The sequence below is a fragment of the Sceloporus undulatus genome, chromosome 5 (assembly GCF_019175285.1).
Source record: "Sceloporus undulatus isolate JIND9_A2432 ecotype Alabama chromosome 5, SceUnd_v1.1, whole genome shotgun sequence".
Lineage (NCBI taxonomy): Eukaryota > Metazoa > Chordata > Lepidosauria > Squamata > Phrynosomatidae > Sceloporus > Sceloporus undulatus.
Genome location: NC_056526.1, coordinates 174,002,919 through 174,017,941, shown reverse-complemented (window position 1 = coordinate 174,017,941; position 15,023 = coordinate 174,002,919). Strand labels below are relative to the sequence as shown.

Sequence of the window (15,023 nt, the reverse complement as noted above, 5' to 3'; positions counted from 1 at the left end):
CACACCTCCTGAAAACTTGGCTTTGCAACTCGTACCCCTGCGCTATGATCAGAACAGGAATGCTAAGTTTCTATTGTGACTAGTGTGTGCAGTGTTACAGCAAATGTGCATGTATTATCTGACCACAGCATTATCTGACCACAGCAACACATGCTGTTACATTCCATCTACACCCCATTTGTATCACTGTAACACTTTCTGTATGTGGTGGCCTTCAAATGGTACTTGGAAACTTCAGCTCATTCAAAATGCTGTGGTCAAACTATTAAGATAGGCCATTTACAGTAAACAGGGGATTTCCTTGTTAAGGTAACTTCACCAGCTTATTTCCAGGCGTAATTCAAAGTCCTGGTTTTGACCCATAAAGCTCTCAAGGACTCAGATCCAGACTATTTGAAGGACTATACTTTCCCATATAAGCCTGCTCAGCTTCTTGAAATCTTTGGATAAGGAGCCTTCTTTCAATCCAGGCTGCCAGCCTCAGAAGCATATTTGGTGGGAAGGTGAGAGGAGGCTTGAATCAATGATGGTCCTGCGCTGTGGAAAACTTCCAAAGAAGGCTAAGCTGGCACCCTCCCATTTGTTCTTGTGCCTACAAGCAGAGACCATTTTATTCAGTGTTTTTTGGCAAATGATTAAATCCTGGGGAAAGGACTCTTAATGTTTATGTTCAGTATTTTTTGTTGTTATGGTGCCTTTCAGTTGATTCCAACTTGTGGTGATCTTATCATAAAGTTGACAAGACTTATTCAGAAGTGGTTTGCCATTGTCTTCCTTTTTTTGCTGAAGAAGCTGCAGGGAGAAGGAAACCTCTTTCTCATTTATGAATATATCATGAAGATGTGCACACTTACTGGTTAATGGTATTAGAAATAATATTGCTCATTACAAAGCAAACTATTCATTTTTGTTGCAAACTTTTATTATTCTCTATTTTCCCTGGGCAAAGCAAAGACCTGCTGCACAAGCAAGTTATCCTCCTCCTCCTTCTGGCAGCCTGTGCAGCTATCTCCTGTAAATGCAAGGATTTAAAGAAACTGAAAAATATGTAGCTTGTGGGCAAGAACATGGAATACTATTTTAACAGAGAAACTAATGCATTCAGAGTCTTGTGAGTACTGGAATCAAAGATACATTTAGTGACACAGGGTCCCCCTTCATTCAATTTGCAAACAAAACTGGTCACGCAGAAGGCCCACAGATCCGTATTCTCTGTTTTGGCCAGGTATCTGAGTTGCCATAGGCCCTTTTCCCTGAGTTGCCATAGACCATTTTATAACCATAGACTCTCAATGGTGCTGGACTTTTGTTCTTTAAACATACTATGCTTTATGTTAATTTAAATTTTAAAAATAAAAAGGACCTGTAACAAAATGTTGGAAAAAAGCACTGTTCTTATACAGCGTTCCAGCCTCCTCTGGGATTTTCCATTCCACCACCTTCTTTTCACCAGATATTCTGCATGTTGACACCATTTTGAGGTCTTCCCTCCCTTTTCAGGCTTCTAGAAACTTTGTAGTTCCTCTGAGCACACAGGACTCTTCCTTTTGTAACTCAGTGGCCTCATTTATATTACAATCTTTTCAACACTCAGCATCTGATTCACTGTTAGAAAGTGTAATGCTTGACAATGTGTAAGTGATATCTCTAAACTGACCAGAGGGAATGCTGGGTGAGGTCTGCCATTGAATTAAGTTTCATAGAATTTGGAGCCCAAGGTGGAGAATTCCTTTATTATTATTTTTTTAAAAATTTATTATTATCAGAAAAAAATTGTATTATTGACATCCAAATGACAAAAATCAGAATCTCATTTGGTTATTGATTAGCAGAAGACTAAACAACAGGAGAGATTTATTACAATAAGTACTTTTTTGCAATCTTTACAAACTCTCATACATTGTTAAGAAATTTAATCCAGTGGTAGCTTCACCTTTATAATGTTCAATCACACATATTTATAATTGCATCCAAAGTGACTTATCAACCAAGTAATAAAACATCCAAACTAATGCACATCTAAATAAAAATATTTCAATGTGGATCATTCATACAATACATTATAATATAGCCCAAGTTATATTTTGATGGAAACATATGTTGTTGTGTGCCTTCAAGTCATTTGGGGATTCAACTGGATGGCCCTTATGGTCTCTTCCAACCTTATGATTGTATCATTTCTGACTTATGGTGACCCTAAGGCAAACCTGTCATTGGGTTTTCTTGGCAGAAATTTTTCAGAGGGAGCTTCCCTTTGCTGTCCTCTGAGGCTGAGTGGGAATTCATACCTGGTCTCTTAGTGTCTTAGCCCAGCACTCAAACCACTAGACCATGCTGGCTAGCATTGAAACATATACTCCATTTAAAAAATCACTTCCATGCCCATTATAGATTTATATGTCCTTCCCCTTCATATATGCAGCATTTTAACCTTTTTTAAAAGCATGGAATATACAGAGAAATTCTTGGTTATAAAGACCTGCTACACAAAACTCTTTAAAATGAAAAGAAAGTTTTCTATTCAGTAGCTGCATAAAGTTCCCTAAAAATTTATAGTATTCTTGTTCTCTGCAAAGGAAGCCTGGCACCTAGTGGACATTCAGTTGTTGTCTCACAAACCTGTTCTTGAATAGTGGACTACTGGAAAGTTGTGCAGAGCAAATGAAAAGTGATTCTGCTAGCATGGAGCCATAATTTTGTAGTAAAGAAGGGAAAGGGAAAGGAAAATCATTGCAGAACAGCCTAAACACAATATAAAACATAATAGAAAGGAATATTATTTCTGAATGAATACTGTAATTGTATACAATCTATGACTTCATACTTTTACCGATATTCAGAGCTTGGAAGGAATGAGTTCCAAACAACATAGTTTCTTGCGCAAGTTACCTTTTCTTGGTAATGAAGATGAAATGAAATTATGTTCAAAAATAATTAACAAGCAGGGGAAAGTTATTTTTTTGGCATAAGGAGTAATATTTTCTAGTTTACACGATTTTAAATACCATAAGGCATTTTTAGAGACATTGACAGCATGTTTTCAAGTTTTCTGTAATTCTGTTATCAGCGAGAAGGTGCTTATTAAGAAGCAAAAAAGTAACAAGCAATTATATTTTAAATACAGAAACAAGTAATTGAGCTACTTTTCAAACACTATGATGAGCAATGGTAACACAACAATTTTATAAAGTGACTTCTCACTCTTTCTTGAGTAGAGACCATCTTTGCTTTACAGGTAAAGGAAAGAAGACCCACTAAGTATTGTGAGTCTCTGGAATTACTACATAATATTTGAATTCCCATCTTCTGAAGAGGATTACAAGTATCCTACCACTCATATATGCCCAAACTAAGTTCTAAAATGATTAAAAGGCTACTCATGGACACTGTGACTCTCGAACAACATTTTTCAATGATCATACATTTGTTTTTGTGGTGGTGGTGTGCCTTCAAGTCATTTCCAGCAAATCATAGTCCAACACTCAAACTACTATGCCACGTGGGTCCAAACTAAAGTTCTAACACAATTAGAAGGCTATTCATGGACACTGTAACTCCTGAGTAACATTTTTCACTTATGATCATACATTTGCAGCCTCAAAAACATTATACACAACCAGTAGGTTGACTTGATATATTTGTTCTGAAACTATATGACTTCAAAGTGAAAAAATATTGAGGAATGAAACCAGGAGTTTGCGACTCTCCAGTGGTTGCTGGACTGCAAGTGCTTAACCAACATAGCTAATGATGAAGGATGATGCAAGCTGAACGCCAAGTATGCCTGGAGGGCCACATTTCCCTGAATTTCCCTACCACAAATTATGCAGTCAAATTTCCTGCATTTAGGGAAATCGCAGGGGTCAGCACACCCAGAGTGCAATGGATGAGCCTCACCCTGGGAAAACCAAGTATGCCTGGAGGGTCACATTTCCCTGAATTTGAGATATGTGTGGAGAAAATTTCTGTACATACCAAACCAGCCCAGTAGGGTGAAAAACAGACTAAATTTATTTTAGGTTATGATAGATTAGCTAGCTCGCTAGCTAGCTATATAGGCAGGCAGGTAGGCAGGCAGGCAGGCAGGCAGACAGACAGACAGACAGACAGACAAATATATAGCTCAACCAGGTGTCATAGTTGATCTGGTTGAATCAAAGAAAAGTAAATGAAAAGAGACAGTGTTAAATCAGAAGTATAGCATCTGATTGAAGGATTTGAATTTGATTCACAGACTCTTCTCCCCCTAGTGGACAATTAAAGTCACTTTGGTTGGGTTTTTAAAATACAGTACTTGCTGGCTCAGCTCTGGTGTCCTGGTTTAGACCAAACGTTCCCTCATAGCACCCAAAATCAGTTGAAGGAGGCAGCTCTCTTTCCTGACTAATGGTTAGGCTGGCCATACACTCCTAATAATGTTCGATCCTCATTCCTTTCCTTCTCTATTCTTTGTTACTCTAACTGCTCCCTGTCCTTTCCTGCTCAAGATTAGGTCTAATGGGTATATGTCACAGGATGGCAGATTCTAGGTGAACATTTGGAGAAATTCTTAAGGGCAATTTGACAAAAGAGCAAATTACCTACTGGGGTTGAGTAAGCTTTCTCCTTGCTCGAGAACTTCATTTTCCTCATCCCTGAGTAGAGCATTACAAAGAGTTGGATGTCCATCTCTTTGTAATGCTCTATTCAAGGATGAGGAAAATGCAGATCCTGGACATCACTGTAGTATATGTTCCAACATTTCACAGATAAAATCCAGGACACAGGTGGTCAAGCAACATCACAGTGTAGTCAAGATTGCAAATAATAATCTGTTTTTCTTCCTGCCGTGGTGGGTTGGTATTCACAAAGAATAACAGACAAGCTAAAAAAGCTGTATCAGTTTCCTTTTGCTTGAGCCTATTGGAAAGGGCAAGATTTTGCCCTTTCTTTCTGTTCTATTCTAGTGAGTTAATGGAGTGCAAACTCCTTTTGCACTTTGAGTTCAGTTTGCTCCAAAGGAAGTAAATCTGAAGACAAAGCGGGAGGAGGCTAAAGAAACTGGCACACTTTTATAACAGCTGAAAAAGTGAGATGGCAATAAATTAACTGAGGCTGTTCCTGCCAAAATGGGGAAGTTGCAAGGTATAATGTTGTCATTACGGAAGGCTCTCCCTCAACTGTACAGCAAAGCCTCCCAACTCCCTTTAAAAAAACTGCACCATTTCTGCTTTATTTTTGCCCCCAAACTGCACAAAGCCCCAACATCCACAAACACATGAAAATACCAACAACCTATCTAGAACCCCTCACCACCCTAAAAAACAACAAGTATTTTTCTGTACGCTTCCCAAAATGTTGACTAGATAATGATGTGTCTTGACTTCTGGTCACAATTTTGAGAAGCATACAGATGAAAATGGAGGTATTTTGATATGCTGTTGATATACCTGTGATGGGCAAGGAAAAGAGGACACTACCCCCTCTACCCACCCATCCTTTACTATAGGTCCTAGTGTAGTACTTTCTATATCAAGGAGAAATTTCAAGTAGATGGCCTATCAAATTCCCCTCAACACACAGGGATTCTCTGTTGCCTTGTCTGCAGGGGCCAAAAAGCCCGCCCTTCCCATTCTGGTGATGTCCTGTTCAGATGATGCATGGCCCAAACCCCTGCTCTGGTGTGAACAGTCTGAACAATGTCCGGCATGTTTGGCACCAGAACCAAGACACAACACCCCTAACATGAATTTTAAAAACTTACCTCTTACTTCAGATCTTCTGGGAAGATCTGAAGCCCTCTGTTCCCACCTCAGGTCAGCTATCTGCATGTGAGTCCTACCCAGCAACCCTGTGCTTCTATCACTGTTGCTGAGGTCAGAACAAGGTGTCCTGCCATGTGATCATCACTGGTGCCTCGTTCTGACCCCAGAAGCAAGCAGCCCATGGTGGTGATGGATATGCCAGGTGCCTAAGCAGGATGCATATGCAGAAAACATCCCTGGTATGGGTAAAGAGGGCTAGGTGACAGTGGGAGGTCAGGATAACACTGGGATCAGGATTCTCCACTCTCCCCTGGAGTATCATAGCCAGTGCAGACACAATCTGTAGCATTGTTCACGTGCAACATATTGTAGCCAGGGCAGACCCAGGCCTGGATCCTACAGGTTAGTCCCAACTAGCGAAGAAACATTGGACCCACTACTGAAAGGGGAGTCAACTGGTAGGTAAATGCCATTAATTCGATATGCCTACTCTATTTGGGACTAAATACAGGATTCAGGCTTTGGTCCTCAGCAAAGGCTGTTGTGTTCTTTTTACTTATGCTTTACTGATCATGACAATAACATAATGTCACGAGAGACCTCCTCTCTACACCCTGAGGTTACCTTTTACAGTATCTCTTACACACTAAAAGGCTCCTTGTTAATGACACCTGCCCAGCTTCCACCCTTTATACACTTTCCCAAAATGGAAAGGGCCCCAAGTGTCTTCTAGTTATAAGTTTAGTATCTTTTGGTAGCATGTTTTTATGTGCCTATATGGTTTAGAATTCAAATACACAGAAGCTTCTGTTGTAACAAATAAATACTGACTTTATTGAATAACATTTAGCAGAAATGTTCCAAGGTGGTATGGTTACACAAGGATTAGGAGTAGGCATTTCATAGTTTCCTCTTTACAATCTCATTCAGTATCCCTTTTCTCAACTCAATTCCCTTCAACTCCTTTCAACTCTATTCACCTCTCTTAAACTCCCCCTCAACTGCTCTGCACTAAACTCCCCTGAGCAGAACTCTCTTGAACTGAAATCAACTCGACTGAAGTTAACTCCCTTAACCGACTTTCCAATCATTCACTCCTTTTATATCTCCTGGAGTTGTAACTCCAGAAGCTATTCTGCCTGCTGAAAATATTCTGTTGTTGTTGTTATTGTTATTATTATTATTATTATTATTATTATTATTATTATTACCACTACTAGTAGCAGCAGCAGTAGTATCTACTTCTTCTCCAGCAGCTCCTCCCTCAGTCAGCCCAAACTGGGATTAGGTGTCTTGAAACCAAGTTTGCCCAATGACTCTGTCACATATACACATCCGGCCAAGCAATATCAGAGTGTGGTCAAGATGGCAGAAGATACTGATGAGGCGTAATATACAAGCTAGAAGAGGCTGCAGTAGTTTATTTTTGCTTGAGGCCACAAAGAAGATCAAGATTCCACCCTCTTTTCTCTTCTCCCCTGATGAGTTACTTGAGTGCAAACTACTTTTACACTTTGAGCTCAGTTTGCAACAACTGAAGGAAGCTGGAGAAAAAGAGGGGGAATGGAAGGAAAGAGAAACTGGGATATTTTAAACACAATGAAAAAGCAGGATGGCAGAGGATTAATTGGAACAGTCCCTTCCAAATCAGGACTTTTGGGAGAGTATGCAATTTTCTGTGTTCACATTCCCACATACTCTACAGTGTCAGAAAGTCAGAATCTTAAGTTGAGGTAAATGAAATTAATAGAAAGGGCTATGCTATGTTTCTAAATTATCACAGACACCAGGTACAGGAAGCGTAGATCCACCCCATACTGTTTTTAAGGGCATCATTCATTTTTTCACCACTTAAGTGCATGGTTACCATTTACTCTGAGGAAGAATAAGTGACATATGATACTTGGAAATCCTGCTATAATGAGGGCAGAACAACTGGGCAGAGAAAATGTGCTACAGCTTACAAAGCTTCATTCCACACATATATGGATGGGCACTTTGCTAGGGCTAAGAAAAGTCACTATGAATGTCTCCATTCCTACTCTTAATTGCAAATGGCATTTGTATCTGACCTATCTTCCATCCGGGAAGTCAGCCAGAAAGCCAAAGAATATAAAGGGCAGTCATCCATCCCCACAATGACCAGGTTTGGCTTGTTGTAGAAGAAATCTTCAGACTACACACTGGCTTTCCCAATCTTTGTATATTGGTCCTTTCTTTCTTTAAATTATTTATTTAATTTGTATCCCACCTTTCTTTCACATGGGACCTTACAACATATGTTAAAACTACTGTATACAGCAAAAACAGTCTAAAATACAAAAAATTAAAAAAACATTCAATATAATCCACTTAAAAACATGAATTTTAAAGTTAAAAGCACATTGAAATCTCTTATACATTATGAACCATCAAACCTATTGCATTACCCCGAACAGCTAAAAACTGAATGTCTGCTAATTAAGATCTTTGCTTGTTAGTAAAGACAGAGGAAGGAGAGCCTTACCAAGCTTCCTTGGCAGAGTGTTCCATAACCTTTATTTATTTATTTAACCTGGGGGCAGCCATCAAGAAAGTGTTCCTGGGCTCTCACCAGCTGTACTTGTGATGGTGGTGGGACTGAGAGGAAGCCCTCCTGCAAAGATCCTAAAACTCAGGTAGGCTTGTATAGGGAGATACTGTCTGTACCAAAGCTGTACAGCCAAGCTGTTGGTCTATATGTTATCTAGGGATACTAAGAATTTAAGTCCAACATATCTAGAAGGTTCCAAGTTGGGTAAGGCTACCTTAGCCTGTGTGATTTGGGTTTTTTAGGGGAAAATCTCAGTGTAGTACTTGCTACTACAATTAAGATAATAGTTGTAACCCCAGAAGCTATTCTACTTGCTGAAAATATTATGTTGTTATTGTCATTGTTATTATTGTTGTTATTACCACCACCACTAGTAGTAGTAGCAGTAGTCTGATTCTTCTGTCATGTAGCTTTGACTAAAGGTGCATTATAAGAAGACAAGAATTTCATCAATCACTTTGGGCTTGTTCAGGCTGGTAAACATTTATTTTTCAGAACCAGAAGAAATAAAAAGGATGTTATTATCACTAGGTGTGGTTCATTGGGTGGATGAAAAGAATTTGTCATTGATCTTTGTTGGTACAAAAACCCACAGGAACTTCTCTGGCATTATGGAAAGAGGCAAACTTGCATTATTTTTACAAAACTGATCCCACTATTTACACCTTGCTACAATTTGCCAAATCAGTCTGCAGCATGTATTAGGGAACATCATGGGGTGTGTCCTTGGAGCAGGCATTATAAAGCTTGAACAGGAACCAGAGAATTTACCCGAAAGGAGGCAGGTCCATTTTGCAACATTGCAGAGAAAACAAGAAGGCAATGAGGGCACCTCAGCTTGCGTTGACCTTAGTTCAGAGTCATTTGTCTTAGAGCTAAACAAACCACCACTCTTCTCTGAGATGAACAAATATGCTGAAACAACTCTTATATAAAGACCTTTTCTCACTATAGTCATAGCACTGTGGTTCGACTTTAACTGCCATAGCTCCATCCTATCAATTCCTGAGATGTGCAATCTAGAGAATGAAATTTACAGTTCTCAGCCGGAGTTCTAGTGCCTCCCTAAACAAATCCCAGGATTCAAGAGGATGCAGTCATGACATTTAAAGTAGAATCACAGTGCTTATGAAAGAAAAACATGGAAGCAACCCCCTATAACTCTTGGGAACCTATTACCAATTGGGATACTGGAAGTGTGAAGGACTGCCAACTAATTGTTGTCTTTTATATTTGCGAGAGAAAGTTTAAAGAGCACTTTTGTTAAAACAAGAGAGGAGATACTGCTGTGACAGTTTCAACCTCAGACCTTATTCACCAAAGGCTCCCTATTCAAAATACCGTGGGAGTATGGTGTTGTTGTCACAACAATGTCATGTACTACATATGGGAGTTTTCCACCACCTTCTCAACTACAGATGTGTAAGCTAGTTTAAACATATCTTTTTTAAGGCAATCAAGTAAATCCCATCTGCCATTGACAGCTTGTCTTGTGGCTCAAAATTTATACTAGAAATACCTTCCATCAATTCTATACAAGACTTAGAAGCAGGCCTCAACGTGCACTTCAGGATTCCACAGACCCTGTGCTGCAGTTTACTCTCCCAAACTAACAGGTTTCAGGGCAATTTCAAAGCATACTGGGTATCTGTGGAGTAAAAAAAAAATCATTAATAATCTGCTGTCTTGAATACACTTTGTTGTTTCTTGGCCTCATGTGTCCCAATTTTCATAGAACCAGAGTTGAAAGAGACCTCAAGGGGCATCCAGTCCAACCACTTGCAATGCAAGAATATACAAATAAAGCACCCCACAAAAGATGACCATCCAGCCTCTATTTAAAAACCTCCAAAGAAGGAGACTCCATCACTCCAAGGCAATGTGTTCCACTGTCAAACAGCTTTTACTGTCACAAAGTTCTTCCTACTGTAGAGGTGGAATTTCTTTTCACGTAGTTTGAGTCCAATGCTCTGGATCCTATTCTCTGGAGCAGCAGGGGGAAAAACTTGCTCCATCTGCAATATGATATCTTTTAAATACACTGGTGCCTCGGGTTACGAAATTAATTCGTTCCGCCATTCCTTTCGTAACCCGAAAATTTCGTAACCCGAAAAGGCTTTCCGTTAGCACTGGAAAGCCTATAGCTGCACTTTGCAGCATTTGAATTTCGCGCCGAAATGAATTTCGTAACCCGAAAAATATTTCGTAACCCGAAACAGTTTTTGCCAATCCAACTTTTTCGTATCCCGGAAATTTAGTAACCCGATCATTTCGTATCCCGAGGCACCAGTGTACTTAAAAAGAGATATCATATTACCTCTTAATCGTCTCTTCTCCAGGCTAATCACTCCTAATAGGGCATGGTTTCCAAACAGTTCACTATTTTGGTCACCCTTCTCTGGACATGTGCCAAACATGCTCCAACTTGTGTAATGTAAGTTGGTTATGTTCCTTATAATTGCAAAAAAGAATAAAACAAAGTAATTATAACTACTTCCAAAATCTGTCATTGATACCATTTTCCTTCAAAATGGGAGTGGGAATGATGTAACCTTCCAGATATGGTTGGACTGCAACTCCCAGCATTCCTGACCTCTGGTGGTGCTGTATACACTTGCTGGGAGGAGCAATCCAAGAACATCTGTAGGGCTGCACAATTTCTATCCCTCCTTTAGAATGCACTTGGCACCAAAACTATACAGTGGTACCCCGGGTTACGAAATTAATTCGTTCCGCGGCGCCCTTCGTAACCCGAAATCTTTCGCAACCCGAAAAAGCCATAGGCGCTAGCGCTGGAAGCCGCGATTTCGTGTGAAAAAGCGCCGAAAAGCACCAAAAAAATTTTTCGTAAGCCGAAAAAAAAAACCGCAACCCGGAACAGTTTTTTCCTATGGAATTTTTTCATATCCCGGAAATTTCGTAACGCGGTGCTTTCGTATCCCGGGGTACCACTGTATTAAACAGCATTTTGTCAACATCCCAAAGGAGCACAGCCATAAAAAGCATTTTGAGGGGATCAATTCAGGTTAGTGATCTCCACAAAGCACCTTGTATCACAACTTAATGGGAAATTTAGATGAAGCCAGTATATCTGTAATGCACATTATGTCACCTTACTATGGAGAAAAATAGCTCAATCCTGCCCACAATTATAATTACATGCCTAGTTAAGTGGACTGTAGATGTCAACTTATATAACAGTACAGGAGATTCAGTATGGCTCAAGTAGAGGTAGGAATTGCACAGCCCTCTGGATGTTCTTGTAGTTCCCAGCATTCTTCACCACTGACTAGGGCTGTTGGATCTTCAATCCAAAAACATCTACTGCAGTGCTTCTCAGGCTATCTGTTGTTGGGTGCTGATAATTTTTTTCCCCAAGTGTGCCAGGGACCTGCAGCGCATTTGTGTCCATAGGGTACAATTCTCTTACCTGGAAACCTGCCAGGGATCAGCGGCCAATGGTTATCAGTAAACAAGTACTGTATACAGTGGACCGTTGTTATATGCTGGGGTTTGGTTCCAAGATCCCCCATGGATAACAAAATCTGTGGATGCTCAAGTTCCATTAAATATTATGACATAGAAAAATGGTGTGCCTTATAAAAAATGGAAAATCAAGGTTTGATATTTGAAATTTATACTTTTTTTGAACATTTTCAAACCGTGGATGCTTGAATCCGTGTATAAAAAATCCGTGTATAAGAAGAGGTGACTGTATATTTGAGTATAAGTTGATCTCATGTATAAGTTGAGGGGAGGTTTTGAGACAAAAATTATGGCTTTTGATATGACCCATGGATAAGTCAAGGGTAAAACTTAAGGGCATGTAGCAAAGGATCTAGAGAAAGAAGTCATGGGGGAAAAATGGGAAAGAACTTACAAAATTCCAGCAGGCTTAACTGTATGTGCTCATTAAAGGCTGCATGGATAAGCAAATAGAGTAGGATCAGGTCTTCCAGTACACACTCTTGCCTTTTAACAGGGGATAATTCCTTTTAAAATAAAGAGTTAAAATACAGTACTTACATTGACCCGTGAATAAGTCATTTTGACTCAGATTTCTAGACTTATACATGAGTATATACAGTATGTTTGGCCAAATCTGGAGGCACCAGCTTTTATCTGATCTTGGAAGTAAACCAAGGTCAGGCCTGGTTAGTACTGTACTTGGATAGCGGGGGAGACTGCCAAGGATTAGAAGGTGTTCTAGACTGTATTTCAGAGGAAGGCAAAGGCAAACCTCCTCCGAGTTTTCTTTAACTAAGAAAACACTATGAAATTGATGGAGTTGGCATAAGTTGATAGGTGACTCCAAGGCAGTCAGGCCTGCACTCTCACCCATGTACTGTTGTCCCCTTATGTTCTTTGAATTGTTTTAATTTCTATGTTTGTTACTTTTTTATTTCTTTGATTTATGATGTCGTTTATGTGCCTATAGGCTATTCTAAGAGCTTTCCCACCCCACCCCCCCAAAAGGTGGAACACAAATTAGGTGGTCTCAAACTGGATTACTGTATTTCTGCAATGTTTTGGACCCTAGATTCAGATTCCAGAACCTTTGTGTGGAGTTTAGCACAGGATTGGATTGCAGCACCCATCATTCTGTGCTATTATCTATACTACCTAGGAGTGATGGGAACTGCAGTCCAGCAATGCCTAGGAGAACAGGCATTTCCCACTCCTGAACTGTACCTAAACTGCTAAGATCATCACCAGAAAAAACAGGGATAACTGTAATGTACCCCAAAGAGTTTAAAATAACAGGCACACAATTATGCTTCATGAATTAAACCCACAGTGGGTTGGATCCAAACTAAGGCTGCATCTGCACTGCAGAAATAATACCGTTTGATACCATGTTAGCTGCCATGGCTCAATATTATGAAATTCTGGGATATGTAAATGTGACGGCTAGGAGTGCTTGGTACCAACTTCGGTTGATACACCAACTGTGCCCTTACCTGGACCAAAAGGACCTTGAAGCAGTGGTACTTGCACTGGTAATCTCTCGTCTAGATTTCTTTATTGCGCTCTACATGGGGCTACCTTTGTACCAAGTTCGGAAGTTTCAATTAGTTCAAAAAGCAGCAGCTAAATTGGTCACCGGAGCATCATGGTTTGACCATATAATACCAATACTAAAATCTCTTCACTGGCTGCCGATTAGCTTCCGGGCCCAATACAAAGTGTTGGTTGTCACCTTTAAAGTCCTAAATGGCTTGGGCTCAAGTTACTTGAGGGAACACCTCTTCCTACACAATCCGCCCCGCACTCTCAGAACATCTGGGAGGAAGTCACTAGACTACATAAAAACCAGGCTAGTGACTATCTCCCACAGAGCATTTTCTGCCATGGCCCCCAAATTGTGGAATGAGATCTGTCTTATTACCACTCTGGATGCTTTCAAGAAAGCACTGAAGACTCTTCCAGCGAGCCTACCCACCAAACCTGCTGTAAAACATCTCACGTCTGTTAGTATAGTATTGTATGTTTCTATGGAGAGTCGACTTATTGTATTGTATGGATAGTAATGTATATGTAGCTGATATGTTTTTATTGCTGAAATATACTGACTGTTGTAATCCTGCCTCGATCCACAGGGAGAGGCAGGAAATAGAAATAAAATTCATTATTATTATTATTATTATTATTATTATTATTATTATTATATTTAGCCTTTTCTGTCAGAGCACCCTGGTGCCACAGCAAACTACAAATCCCTCAAGAAGAAGAAGAGCTCTCCCTCCAGTCCATCTGCTTTTGTCCAGGCCTCAGAGGGAGAGAAAAACTGCTAGACTTGATCCCCTTCCCTACCACCATTCCCTTCTCCTTTTGTGTTGTGTCTTTTTAGACTGTAGGACTGAAGGCAGGGAACCGTCTTATTAAAAAGATTGTATGTACAGCGCTGTGTGAATTTACAGAACTATATAAATAAAACTTAATAATAATAATAATAATAATAATAATAATAATAATCCCAGAATTCCATACCACTGAGCCATGGCAGTTAATGTGGTATCAAACTGCATTACTTCTGCAGTTCAGATGAAGCCCTAGTCATATCTATGAGTACAACAGTTGAAATCAATGGGACTTGATGATCTATCTTGGGTACAATTCAAAGATATAGCCATGTTAGTCTATAGAATCAGTATACTGTATAGAGAGATCTTGTAGCACGTTTGAGACTGAAAGAAATATTCCATAGCATTCTTTCTTTCAGTTAGTCTCAAAGGTGCTACAAGATCTATCTTGGGTACAGTTCAGCCATTTAACTCTATTTTCAGCACTCGCTGTGATGATTGTTAGAGTCTCTATCAAACTGTAGTTCTTTTGATGTACACAGAAATCCCTTATGTCTTTAGGACATCCTTCTGAGAAGTCACTTACCATTTGGATTTTCAGCTCTATACTAGCACTTCCAAGGTCTAACAATAAACATTTTTATCAGCCTCTTAGCTTCTTACAAAGCACATTCTTGGCTGGTGCACGGCATCTCTCAGTTGGTTCTATGCCCAGTTTTTTGTGTGTGTGTGTTTTGGTCAGGAACCCATCTCAGATCATAATAGTTGTCATTATAGCAATTCTTAGTAATTACACAGTCTTTACATATTTAAAACAGTGTAAAAAAGATAATAATCCACCTACCATCATATTATACAAACTTCCACAGTTGTTTTAGCATTTAACAAGCTTTGCCTTGTTCA

General features: G+C 39.6%; 1 pseudogene; it reads right to left on the bottom strand.

The window, feature by feature from the left end:
* Positions 1-3,803: 3,803 nt before the first annotated feature.
* LOC121932340 lies at positions 3,804-3,928 on the bottom strand (annotated as a pseudogene).
* Between the last annotated feature and the right edge of the window lie 11,095 nt (positions 3,929-15,023).